This window comes from Musa acuminata, chromosome BXJ3-6 (genome assembly GCF_036884655.1).
Source record: "Musa acuminata AAA Group cultivar baxijiao chromosome BXJ3-6, Cavendish_Baxijiao_AAA, whole genome shotgun sequence".
Taxonomy (NCBI): Eukaryota; Viridiplantae; Streptophyta; class Magnoliopsida; order Zingiberales; family Musaceae; genus Musa; species Musa acuminata.
In genome coordinates this window covers 1,369,833-1,383,312 of record NC_088354.1, presented here as the reverse complement: position 1 = coordinate 1,383,312, position 13,480 = coordinate 1,369,833, and the positions used below count along the sequence as shown (strand labels likewise).

The following is a 13,480-nucleotide window of genomic DNA, read 5'->3' as shown; positions in this document are numbered from 1 at the left end:
TAAAAAATATCATATTGTTTTTATTAAGAACGTAAGGGATCCCATCACTTTTATACGTTGCAACAAAAACAAAATTTTTGACAAAGAAGCATGCAATAAGTACTCAAAAATGGAATTCACTTCTCCTAATGGTGTGGTGACAAAGAAGCAAGCAATAAATACTCAAAAATCTTATTCCTCTAATCCTGCTTTTTTTTTTAATTTTACTTAACCTATCGGATCTCAGCAACACCGACTTAGTAAAACAATATAATAACATCAAAATAAGAGATTTAGATGAAAATAACCCGTACAAGAAGCTATTTATTTATCATTGCAAGTAAACCCACGGAAGGCATTCATTTGTCATTATAAGTAAGCCCATGGTTATTAATCTTGAATTACTATTTTTTTAAAAAAATATTGAATTATCGTTGAGATTAACAATATAAGTCTAAAAGATTGTAAATGACTAATCTCATCGAGTTTAACAAGATAACGTTTCACCCATCCCATATATATAAGGGCTAAATTGGAAATGCATATTTACAAATCTCATCGAGTTTAGCAATTCAGCTTTTCACCGCACAACACTCTAACACTCGGTATTTCCCTCAGGGGTACATATAATATTAGTGTTCTCAACACCACTAAAAGGAAAAATAATAGCTCAATTTATTCTCTTGTAGCAAAGCGAACACGTAGAAACACGAACATGAGTATGTACATAAGAAGGGGTAAAATTAGACGTACATATTTATTGATATAAATTAGTACATAACATGTACATAAGAAGGAAGGGGTCCTTCGAACAACCTATCATGACACTTCTTTCATATTTTACTTCATCGATGGGGTGATTTCAGTTAGTAGCTTCGACCACTTCGATGGAGTGCTACACAAACTCAATGAGCAAAACAAGGGATTACATATAAGAAACATAGTTTACTTCTAAGATTGATAATTAACCAGCATGTTGATAAGAATTGGATATTAGCCTTCGCAGGTGGAGAAGCGTACTTGAATGTGATCTTAACATGGTGCTAACTCAAAGATGCAAGTCCGTAAAAGCTTGATACATACGTCACATGTATCACCCTAGTGATGTGGAGACGCAACAAAAGCAAGACAAGAGATTTGGTTTAGAGTATGCCTTCCTATATGCAGCAAGAACATATCTCAAAAAATAAAGATTTGAATAAACAAATGCCTCTAAAAGGCAAGATCTTCGTTATCTTTCTGAGTTCAATGGCTTTCTCAACTTGCTAAATTCCCAAAAGAATGTGCCTCAAGACCTACCTTATCTACAAGAAGAATTAAGTGTAGTTTATCATGAATAAAAGATATATTAAGATTTTTTTTATGATGACCATCCCTTCATTCATATTATTTGATTTTTTTAAACCCAATATATCTACTCAAGTTCTTGTAATTATGCTTCAAGAACTAACTGTTTTCTACCTCCTGGAGAGCTATATATGTTTTAGCAATTCCACCTATCATCATAATGATTAAATGATTTTGACTTTTGCTTGAGCTATTGGTTTGATATAAAACCAAAACAATTTTATTGACTCCTCTTGAATGATTCTTTCCCACGAGCAATCTCAATCAAGGAATTCAAAGTAGGATCAATGAGACCAACACATCAATTACTTATTTGTTTTATATATATATATATATATATATATATATATATATATATATATATATATATATATATATTCATTATTATTGGACTCCTTGTACCAATGATTGTATAGATGTTTGTCATGTTTATGCACAATATAGATGCTTGTCATGTGTATAACCGAAAAAAAACATGGGAAAGATCAATTAATTGATCAGTTATATTCTGTGGATTAGTATGTCACTCCAATTAACGTTTGGTCTTGGTTCATTTATTGGTATAATATTTAATTGCTTCATCTTCTGAATATCCAAAGTGGGATGGTTACGTTATAATTGAGTTATCATACAGATGAAATTATACTCTTATAAATATAATCAAAAGTATAATGAGTTATTATTCTATATTCGAATCAATGTGATAAGAAGCTTTGAGGATAATTATGCATATTTTGAATATGGTTCATAGTAAATCAATTCCATCAACTTCTTTTGTATTATGGACTGATATGATACTCAACTTTAAACATTGCATATTGTCCTAAAAATATATAGGTCTTCAATTCACATTAATGAAATCTAGATTTAATGATTATTTATAAATATTTTATTATTTATCCATAAAAAATTAAATATATATATATATTATTACTCTAATTATAATATGAGAATAATTGAATCTAATAACGCAGAATTTCTAGAAAATAACAAATAATTGGGAGTGAAAATCTCAAAATTTTTATCTTGATATTGAGAAAATACAAGTTGATATTCTTTTATTATTTTCAATGGATTGTTATTCTTCAAATCATTAAAAGAATTGATTAGATGAATAATAAAATAATGTTGATAAACTCTTATTGGATTTTAATGTCGTCGCTAACGATCATGTAGATCAATCACAACCGGCAATTCCAAAAAAATCTCAAAAAAAAAAATATGTTATTTATGATTATTATGTGTAATATCTACAAGAATTAGATTATGATATAAAAATCAAAATGATCTCTCAATTTCTTCACAAGTTTTGAAAAACAAGCATTTTGAAAAGTGGTACGATGCAATAAAAGAAGAATTGAAATCAATGAGTAGAATGATGTTTGAGAACTCGTCGAATTACTCAATAACTATAAAAGAGTCTGTAATATAAATATAACTCAAAGAATAATATCAAACGATATAATGGTTAGACTGACGATCAAAGATTTTACTTATAGAGAATGCATCAATCATAACAAGATATTTTTTCTAGTTTTTTAAATAAATTCATTAAGAATTGTCATGATATTAATAAGTTATTATGATTTTGAGTTACAATATAAGAATAAGAAAATAAAATTTTTAATTAGGGATTCATAGAAAAAATAAAAGAAATATAAAATTTAATATACAAATTTTAAAAATATATTTATAATTTTAAATAAATCTCCAAGAATATATAAATGTCATGACACCAACACAATCGATCCAGATCGATGTACACATCGATAAATCCAAAATTTCAACAGTAAGCATAATGAGGTTTCTGAATGATGCAAGATAGTCCATAATATAAGCAGTAACCTTTTGTTTTGAGTAGACAGATTGGAAGTTGAAATAATGGCATCAAGAGCATAATGCAATTAACATTCTATAAGAAATAATGATCTGATCTCATTGGTCGATAAGTTTGTGCTTCATTAGTTTGTTCAGCTTGCCATGCAGACCAAAAGATGGATGATAAAAAAGTAAAATGTTAGTATATATATACAGACAAAGTTTATAAATATGTTTATTTTGACTAATATTGGACACTTTACAACATCAACTTCAAGTATGATGAATGATGGATGGTCTCTGTTCCCATGCATCATCATGGTATCACTGAATACATGAGGGTTGTTAATGATCACAATTATTATCCAAAAATAAACATTTGATGTGTGTTTTATCATTAATGATGAGAACTTACATTTGACATATTTGAAAGCATATGTAAGATATCTTTCTCGTGTCAAAGTCAACTAAAAACAGTTCTGAAGAGGTAGCTCAAGTTAGCAAAATATTCTATATATATCCCTCAAACATGAGAGATCTATGATCGGATTTATCCAAAGCCAATAAAAGAAGGTTAGATCGGCTCCCGAAAACAGTGGCATAACACATGAAATCGGCTAAACTATAAATTCTGAGAAATATTTTTGATGAAAGAAGGATGCTCGATGTAAAATACCTAGCGAGAAACCAAATACCCCCTTGGGAACCAAAGAGAAATAATTAGACAGATGTAAGAACACAAAAAGTCATATGAAAAGATAGATTTTGAGAAATAGAAAAATCAATTGTTGAAGTTTGTTCGATTACTCGCCACATAAATCCCTAAAGAGAGAGAGACATGCGGTGGCGTCTCTTATTCACTCTCCCTCATCACTATCACCAATTCTGTCTGAAACAATGACTTATTAAGTTGCTCCAAATCTCTCTTCGTGTATATATATATATATATATATAATCATGGTATTAATGGATTGAGAAATCATGAATGTGAGACGAATGTTGAAGAGAAATAATTATATAGATGTAAGAACACAAAAGGTCATATCAAAATCAATGAAAAAATAGATTTTGAGAAATCATGAATCGAAAAACCGATTGTTGAAGATTGTTTGATTACTTAGACACATAAATCCCTAAAGAAAGAGAGAGAGAGAGATGCGATGGCGTCTCTTATTCACTCTCCCTCGTCACTATCACTAATTCCATCGGAAACAATGATTTATTAAGCTACTTCAAATCTCTCTTCGTATATATATATATATATATATATATATATATATATATATATATATATATATATATATATATATATATATATATATATATATATATATATATATATATATATATATATATATATATATATATATATATATATATATATATATATATATATATCACGATATTAATGGATTGATCCATTTCATGATCCGGTCCCAACCCTTTTCTAAGAGTACATCGCTACCTGACCTCGGACACGACTTAGCGATGAAAGAGATGTTTTGAGTGCATCCCGATGCAACAATAACAAGATTGGAGTCGAGTTTATATATTGGTTCCACCACGTCTCCATACGATAACTATAGTTGGTCGGTCAACTGAGATAAATGTGAATGATCTTGAGCATCGGATCGTTGATTTTTCATCGAACGTTGATGAGATCATCGTAACCTGATTGTTGGTCAATACATCATCTTGAATTTAACCATCCGACCCTTCATCAAACGAATCCACGAAAACAACCGTCGTCACGGCGGAGGCACCTACCAGGGAACATCATCTTATTATCGGTGGAAAGCTGTGGGACTCGGAGGTACCACCATTGGAAGTCGATCGAAACGGGCCAGTTCGACCATGGCGATACACCCAAAGCTACATGGTTCGCATCTGCCTACATCTCGCCGTCATCACCATCACCCATGCGATGTGCGCTCACCATCACCATCACCATCATTAATTGGGTGGTGTGTGACACATACGCCCCATAAGGATGATGATGCGCCATTACCCGCTGCTTACCGTCCACACGGCTCCCTTCGTGCCACGCTGCCCTGCTCTGCTGACACAGGAAGTAAGCAAAGGGACCACGACAGCCATAGTTGCCATTTCCATTTGGAAATTTAACCCCTCTTCCTGCGCTTCTCTTACAGCTATGTATATGCACACTGCTCTCTTTCTCTCTCTCAATCTGGTCTTTTTCTGTTCTCTCTCTATGACTGATGAGCTGCTGCTATATATAAAAAGAGGGAGGGAGAGAGTAACCGCACCTCCTCACCTCGTCCCAACTACTGACTGAACCACATACCTTACCCTTCCCATCTTGTCTCTCAACTCACCATTGCTGCCCTTCAATTAATGCCAACTACCTTTTCTGAAGAAAGAGAGAAGTTCCACTGCCAGCGGCGTGTACAGAGAGGAAGTTTCACTTACTTCCCCTACATGGGAAAGACACGTACATATCTGAAGACACAAGCTGCAGCGGCGTGTTTCTGTTTGTTCTTCTTTTGCTTGCCGCATACTAGGTGATCGAGCCTTGTGAGAGGACAGAGGGAGAAACACTTGCATCATCCCTCACTTTCGCCACCGTCATAATTGGCCGCCATATAAGGATGGTGGAGTCTATGGCGGTCGTGGTGATTTACGACGCGTAGCGGGACCTGGGGGGAGCAGATGTGGGAGGTGGGGTACAGCAGCGCTGCCGTGTCCGCCACTCCACTTCCTTCCTCATGCTCGTCCGTATTCCTTCTCTTTTTTTCTTTTTCTTTTTCTTTTTGTGTTCCATTCTTTCCGATCATCTCCTGTTTCTGAGTTAACGCACTTTGGACATCCTTTTGTGATCTTATTCTCCTCAGTAAGTATGCGTATGCGTATGCGAAGAAGCACAATCATAATGTTAATAAAGGTGACGGAAATGATTAGCGGGCCGGAGAAGGAGATCATTGGACTTGTCCCGGGTGCATCAAGACCGTGGCATGAGGCACCTCCTTGCCTTGTTATTATCCTCACCCTCGAAGAAGGACACCGTGAGCGACGTCTCTCGGCACCTTTCTCGCCGTCCGCCCGTGATCCCGGGTGACAGGTCCCGTGATCCCTCAAACAACGCTACAAGGCGTGGGGGACCCAGCAGTTCCCGTGACCCCGGCTGCCGAGCGGTGGCGACGTACGAGCCTCTCTCCCATCGCACTAATTACTGTCTTTAATATTAATCTAATCGAATGGCATCCGGGGATTACACGTCCTCGTCAACCCGCCCTCCCTCGGCACCTTCCTCGCCGTCCCCTCGGGCTGCTCCGTCGCGGTCCAATGGGAGGGGGCGGGCGCGTTCTTGGCCGACCCGCCCGCATCGTGGGCGGTGGCCAGCGTGTGGAACTCCAAGGAGGTGTTCCCACTGGAGGTGCGGGGGGCAGGGCGGTGGCGGCAAAGGCTGGCGCGGGCGAGCCGCGCGGTGGACCGGGCGCTACCGTGGCTGCGCATCCCCCGGAGCGGCTCGCACGCCGCCACCACTCGGCAGCCGGGGTCCCCCCACGCCGTGTTGTGCACGTGACGGAGTTCACGGGTGGGAGTTCAGAGGGGTGTTCAGAGGGGTGTTATTATCCTCACCCTCGGCGCGTCTCTCGGGCACCTTTCTCGCCGTCCCTCCTTCGCTCTTGATCCCTCCCAAACGATCGCGCGTGTGGGCCCTGTCCCGCAGGTCTCGTCATCCCTCTCATCCGTGAACGGTGCTACAAGGCGTGGGGATCGGGCGCTACCGTGGCTGTGCATCCCTCGGAGCTCCGTCACCTTTTTCTTAAATCACTCCTCAATCTTCTGCATTCGGTGCAAAGAGAGGCTCGTACGTCGCCACCGCTCGGCAGTCGGAGTCCCCCAGCTTGTTGCGGCGTTCACATGTGGGAGGAATCCGAGACCTGCGGGACAGGGCCCACGCGCCGTCGGTTAGGATGGATCACGGGCGAAGGATGGACGGCGAGAAAGATGCCGAGGGGCGTCGATGTCACCGTGTTCTTCTTCGAGGGTGAGGGCAATCAAAGGCAAGGGGTGCCTCTCCCATCATATTAATCACTGTCTTTAATACTAATCTAATCGAGTGGCATCCATAGGCGAAGAGGGATTAAACCGATTCTGGTGTAGAGGATAGAGGAGTGATCTAAGGTGAAGACGACCGAGTACGCGTACATGGCGGCGGAGATGGACACCGTGACATCGACGTCGTCCTCGCCAACCCGCCCTCCGGCACCTTCCTCGCCTTCCCCTCGGGCTGCTCCGTCGCAGTCCGGTGGGAGGGGGTGAGCGCGTTCCTGGCCGACCCGCCCGCGACGTGGGCGGTGGCCAGTGTGTGGAAGTCCAAGGAGGTGTTCCCACTGGAGGTGCGGGGGCAGGGCGGTGGCGGTGGAAGTCCAAGGAGGTGTTATGGTAAAACTTTTGTTATTTCATTATGCATAATATATTTTTCTTTTTTTCGTTTTTTTTTCTTTTTTTTTTCAGGTTTGAGATGGTCCGGTACTTAGCGCCGATAAAGCAAGAGTACTTGGTGCTCTGCGACTGAGGGTCCGGTACTCATCGCCTGTCATTGTTGGCCTCCGATTCAGCATTCGGGTCGTTGAGTCTGCGAGAAGGCATTCGGGGCTTACCAGGCTCTGGGCGGGCACAAGGCCAGCCACCGGAAGCCTAGCAACGGTGTCAAGGAAACCTCGGCCTCGGGCTCTTCCACGACTAGCGCAAGCGCCTCCACGGCGGCCTCCGGTGGCGGCAGGGTGCACCGGTGCTCCCTCGGTGTGCCTGAAGACGTTTCCGTTGGGGCAAGCGCTGGGTGGCACAAGAGGTGCCACAACGACGGGAGCGTCGGCAGCGGCACTACCCCGGCGGCGATGACGTCGTCGGAGGGGGCGAGCTCGAGGCACATGCCGTTCTATCTGAACGTGCCAGCGACGCCGGACTCGGAGTTCGACGACGTCAAGCGTTGGGTGGCGGCGGCGGTGAAGGAAGAGGAGGAGGTGTAGAGCCCGCTGGCTTTCAAGAAACAGAGACCTGTCGTCCCACGTGAGCGTGTCAACTCCAGTACTGGAGACCGGAGATCACCGCCGTAGAGGAATGAAAGCAGCCCCAGAGGAGAACTAGCCATTGCAATCGGACTGTCTGTTCTGTACAAGACCGAGTATGAGTGAAATAGTTGCTCTGTGAGATACATGGCCAAGGGTGCGATTCTAGTTGTCTTTTTTCCACCCCAATCCGAATCCCTTGCTTCCCACACCTCGTTTCCTCCTCTCCTTTTCTTCCTCGTCAGCCATGCCGGTGTTCACGTTGCCATCAATAACCAGGTGACAAAAAAGAAAAAGGATTTCGAAAGCTATAATTTGCCGACGCCAATCCACTTAGTATAGAAGAATATTCCCACCATCCAGTTCACGATTTTTGCATATTTAATTCCTTAACTATCACAGCCACACCGACACCTTTAAAACCAATAAAAGTATATTTGGCAACGGAATCAAAACTGTTTCTTTTAATGGTCGGACAATTAATCCTTTCCACCATATTAAGAAAGGTAATAATATGGTGCGATTAAGGTGATTTTGAAAGAAAAAGAAAAAGGATTTTGATACCTATAATGTGCCAACGCCAATCCACTTAGTATAGAAGAATATTCCCACCATCCAGTTCACGATTTTTTTGCATATTTAATTCCTTAACTATCACAGCCACACCGACACCTTTAAAACTAATAAAAGTATATTTGGCAACGGAATCACAACTGTTTCCATCAAATTAATCCTTTCCACTATATTTAGAGATGCTTTCATCCTTTATATCTGCTCAATATACAGCTTATTCTCTCTAATAGGAGTCCTACCAAATGGCCGATGAAGAAGGTGACATGCCCCTCTCTGACATCTTTCGTTTTGACTTCTTACTGTCATCCTTATTCAAAAGATTATTTTTCAATTTCTTCCTCCCTCTCCTCTTCTTTCAGGTTCGATTCTGGATGACTCTCCGATCGAGCAAGTTCGGTTGACAGTCCCACCAACAGATGATAATACATTGCAGGTCTTGACGTTCCGAACATGGTTTATCGGAATCCCCATTTGCATCCTCGGGTCCGTAATTGGAGCATTATCTTCTTACCGACAGCAATTGTTCTATTTATCACAAGTCTGCATCAACATCATCGTGCTCATCGTTGGGAAACTAATGGCTAATATGCTACCAAACAAAGTGGTAAGGATGCCATACACAAACTGGGGTTTCTCGTTGAATCCGGGACCCTTCAACTTGAAAGAACATGTGGTGACCACCATACTGGCCGGCACGGAAAGTGCTTCTTCCGGCTTCGAAATATTATCCATGTCCAAGATCTTCTACCACAAGGATATCCCATTACTGCCGGCCATGCTGCTGGTGCTATCGATTCAGGTGATTTATTCTTCTAGTATCGAGAAATTGGTATTAAAAAAAAATCATTATTTATTCTTTTTTATTTTATAAAGAAAAGGTAATAAATAATATGGTTGCTGAATTCTAATGATTTAGTATCGAGAAATTGGTATTAAAAAAATCATTATTTATTCTTTTTTATATAAAGAAAAGGTAATAAATAATATGGTGCTGAATTCTGATGATTTAGTTAGTTAGTTAGTTATACTTGGATGATTTATTTATTCTTCGATGGTTTAGTTACTTAGTTAATTCCAATTGATCTTTCCCTACTTTCGGTCAAGAAGTAATGGCTTTTAAATGCCCTTATGGTGTGTAGTTTCTCGGATATGGGTTTGCTGGCATATTCAAGAAGTTGCTAGTGGACTCACCCTATATGTGGTGGCCTTCGACTCTAGTAGACGTCTCCTTTTACAGGTGGTGTGCCTCTCCTTGTAAACAATACAAAAAAGACAGGAGACTTTTTAATTAATTTATTTATTTAACATATCTTCGTTGTTTTCACTGGCAGAACGTTACACGAGCCGGAGAAAAGAGTCAAGGGAAAATTATCACGATATCAGTTCTTTATCATAGTCATCGTTGTAATTTTTACCTACAGCATTGTTCCTATTTACCTTTTTCCTTCTATCACGGCTCTATCGTTTGTTTGTTGGATATGGAAAGACTCGATAACTGCGCAGCAAATTGGTTCTGGATTTAATGGATTAGGCATCGGGTCCTTTGCACTGGATTGGATAACCATGTCATCCTACGTGGGCAATCCACTGCCACTTCCAACATTTGTGGTGATCAACATGATGGTCGGATTCATTCTCATTCTTTATGTTCTGCTACCATTATCTTATTGGAATAATGTTTACGGTGCCAAACGCTTTCCTATTTTTACTTCAAGTATTTTTGATGTCCATGGACAATTTTACAATGTGTCGCGGGTTTTAGATGAGAAGACACTCACATTCAACGAAGAAGCATACAACAATTATTCGAAATTATACTTCAGTGCTTCCCTTATGCTTAGTTATGGTTTTATCTTGGCTGCTTTTATGTCAAGTATCTCTCATGTTGCTCTCTTCTATGGGAGGTAGGAACTGTAACTTTTTTTATCTTGTAAATAAATATTCATTGTAATGTTTGTTTTTGGTACAATTAATGTGCTCACGTTTTTATAGTTGAAATAATTACCTTAGTCCTGCATGTTATAATCTTGTTCGTTGGTAGTGATAACTTTAGATAGTTCTCTTCTGGTGTTAAGCAGATCGATATGGCTACAATTTCTCGATTCATATCGGCATCAAATGCAAGATGTTCACACGAGGTTGATGAAACAAAATTATGAGTCTATTCCCCGGTGGTGGTTCTACTCTCTACTCTTCTCCATGATGGGTTTTGCCATCTTGGTATGTGAAATATTTAACGATCAACTTCAACTTCGCTATTGGGGAGTTCTATTCGCTTGTGCCTTGGCGTTTATATTTTTGCTTCCAGAATGTGTCATGGAAGCTACGACCGGTCAGGTAAGATGAATATTGAGACAACGTTATAAATATTTTTCTTCTCATCCAGCTTAATATAATAATTATTATATTTCAGGTATTTTCAGTTAAGCTTTTTTTTGAGGTCATAATTGGCTACTTGCAATCGGGTAAACCTATTGCAAATATAGCATTCACAACATACGCCTCTACTGCAATTTATAAGGCAAAATTTTTCATTGTACAACTGAAGCTAGCACATTACATGAAGATTCCTCCAAAAGTAATGTTCTTGATACAGGTATTTTCTGGACCACTGTGTTATATCCTCATCTAGCTAGTATTTGAATAGATTTGAAAATTATGATGCATCACAATTTACATAGCATATTTTGACATATTCTTGCAAATCCAGATTTTGAATTCTATAACATTATTATATTATACTTACCGTCCTATATGTTTTCTTTACATGTAGATTCCAGGTAGTCTACTAGCATGTGTGGTTAGCTTCGGTGTCCAATGGTGGACCTTACAGTCGGTGAAGAATCTATGTTATCCAGAATTATTGCCCAAGGGAAGTCCTTGGACATGCCCTTGGGAAAGAAGGTCATTCGCATTAGGAGTCACATGGGGTGTTATAGGTCCAGCTAGAATGTTCTATCCTCATGGCACATACTCGATCATTTTTATCTTCATTATTATTGGACTCTTTGCACCAATGGGAGTGTGGATGTTATCACGTCTATACCCAGAAAAAACATGGATAAGACTTATTAACTGGCCAGTTATATTCAGTGTTGGTTCCATCGTGCCTCCTGCCACTTCGGTTAATATTTGGTCATGGTTCATAGTTGGCTTAATATTTAACTACTTTGTCTTTCGAAAGTTCAAAGGGTGGTGGGCGCGTTATAATTATCTGTTATCAGTTGGATTGGATTCCGGAGCAGCTTTTTTGACTATTTTTGTTATTATATTTCTTCAATTTCGGGGTATATATGGACCAGATTGGTGGGGGTTAGAGATGGATGATCATTGCCCCTTGGCTCATTGTCCTACGGCATCAGGAGTTTTCGTAAAAGGTTGTCCCATGATCAATTGAGACGATCACTAAATGTGATAAGCCATGGGTGACTGCCATTAATTTGTTGGAAGGATGGTATTATTTATGATTCAGTTATTAAAACAACATAATTTGTTGTTAAAATAGCTAATTTTACCTGTACAATCTCTTGGGTATGGAGTAAAAAAATAAAAGGAGCTCGAACAAATGAGGTGAGGTCTAAAGTTAACATCGCATTTAAATTTTTCATATAAAAGGTTTTTGAGAATGTGATTTTTTTTGCTATGCTAAAGAAATATTTAAAAATTATTATATCTTATTCCACACAAAAAACACCTTCATCTATGTGTCGTCAAGTCCCGAAGACGACGTTCATGTTGTTCAACAGAAAATATCATTGTCATTTAATAAAATAATATAATAACATCAAAATAAGATATTTAGATTAAAATAACCCATAGATTATGCGCTTATTAATCTTGAATTACTATTTTTTTTAAAAAAATATTGAATTAACGTTTAGGTTAACAATACAATATAATGTTTCACCCATCCCATATATATGAGGGTTAAATTGAAAATGCATATTTACAAATCTCATCAAGTTTAGCAATTCAGCTTTTCACCGCACATCAAAAGGGGTAAAATTAGATATACATATTCTTGTTCGCATTTCTAAGTCTTCGCTACAAGAGAGAAAAATTTGAGCTAATATTTTTTTTTTTTTTTTAGTAGTGTCGAGAACACTAATGTAGTACGGAGTGTTATCCTCAAGATTTTTGTATTAATTTTTTTTATCGTATTAAAAAATATTAAATTTATTTTAGATATATTTTATATCATTATATTATTTTTAAATATGATAAAAATGGTTGTAACATCGAGAGTTTTTACATATACATCCTTTTGACAATCGAATATCCCTTCCATTCGGACTTCTCAAGGAGACGATGGAATAGTGTTTCACGTCCCTAATTTCTCATCTCCAAAACTTTGTTCTTGCAATTCGACATCCACAGAAGAAGAAGAAGAAGAAGAAGAAGAAGAGAAGCTGGAATGCTTATTGGGAACCAATCGATGGGGCAAGGAACTTATTTCAGGAATTGAGCTTGCATGGGTTTAGATTTGAACTTAAGCTCACATTTTATTTTTTGAATAACTTGTTTCAACAAAAAAAAAGTAGAAGGGTATCATTGCATGAAGAGATGGTTATTGTGAATTCAGATGGTTGTCCGAGCTAAGTGCCAATTCTAAACCAATCGAAGACCTTTCCCAAGTAGGTCTCAGTTCAATTTCAACCGAGATATAATTCTTCCGTGACTCTGAAAGCATCCAACCTGCAAGAACTACATGCGGATTTTACCCAAAA

General features: G+C 38.7%; 1 long non-coding RNA gene across 2 annotated transcripts; it reads left to right on the top strand.

Annotated features, from left to right (window-relative positions):
* Positions 1–5,828: 5,828 nt before the first annotated feature.
* Positions 5,829–8,369, top strand: LOC135639848 (uncharacterized). Of its 2 annotated transcripts, none has more exons than XR_010497055.1 (2): positions 5,829–7,156; positions 7,242–8,369. It is a non-coding gene; the product is annotated as an uncharacterized LOC135639848 (long non-coding RNA). The 2 variants fall into 2 exon arrangements; XR_010497056.1 differs by having other exon boundaries at positions 5,829–7,172.
* Positions 8,370–13,480: the final 5,111 nt, after the last annotated feature.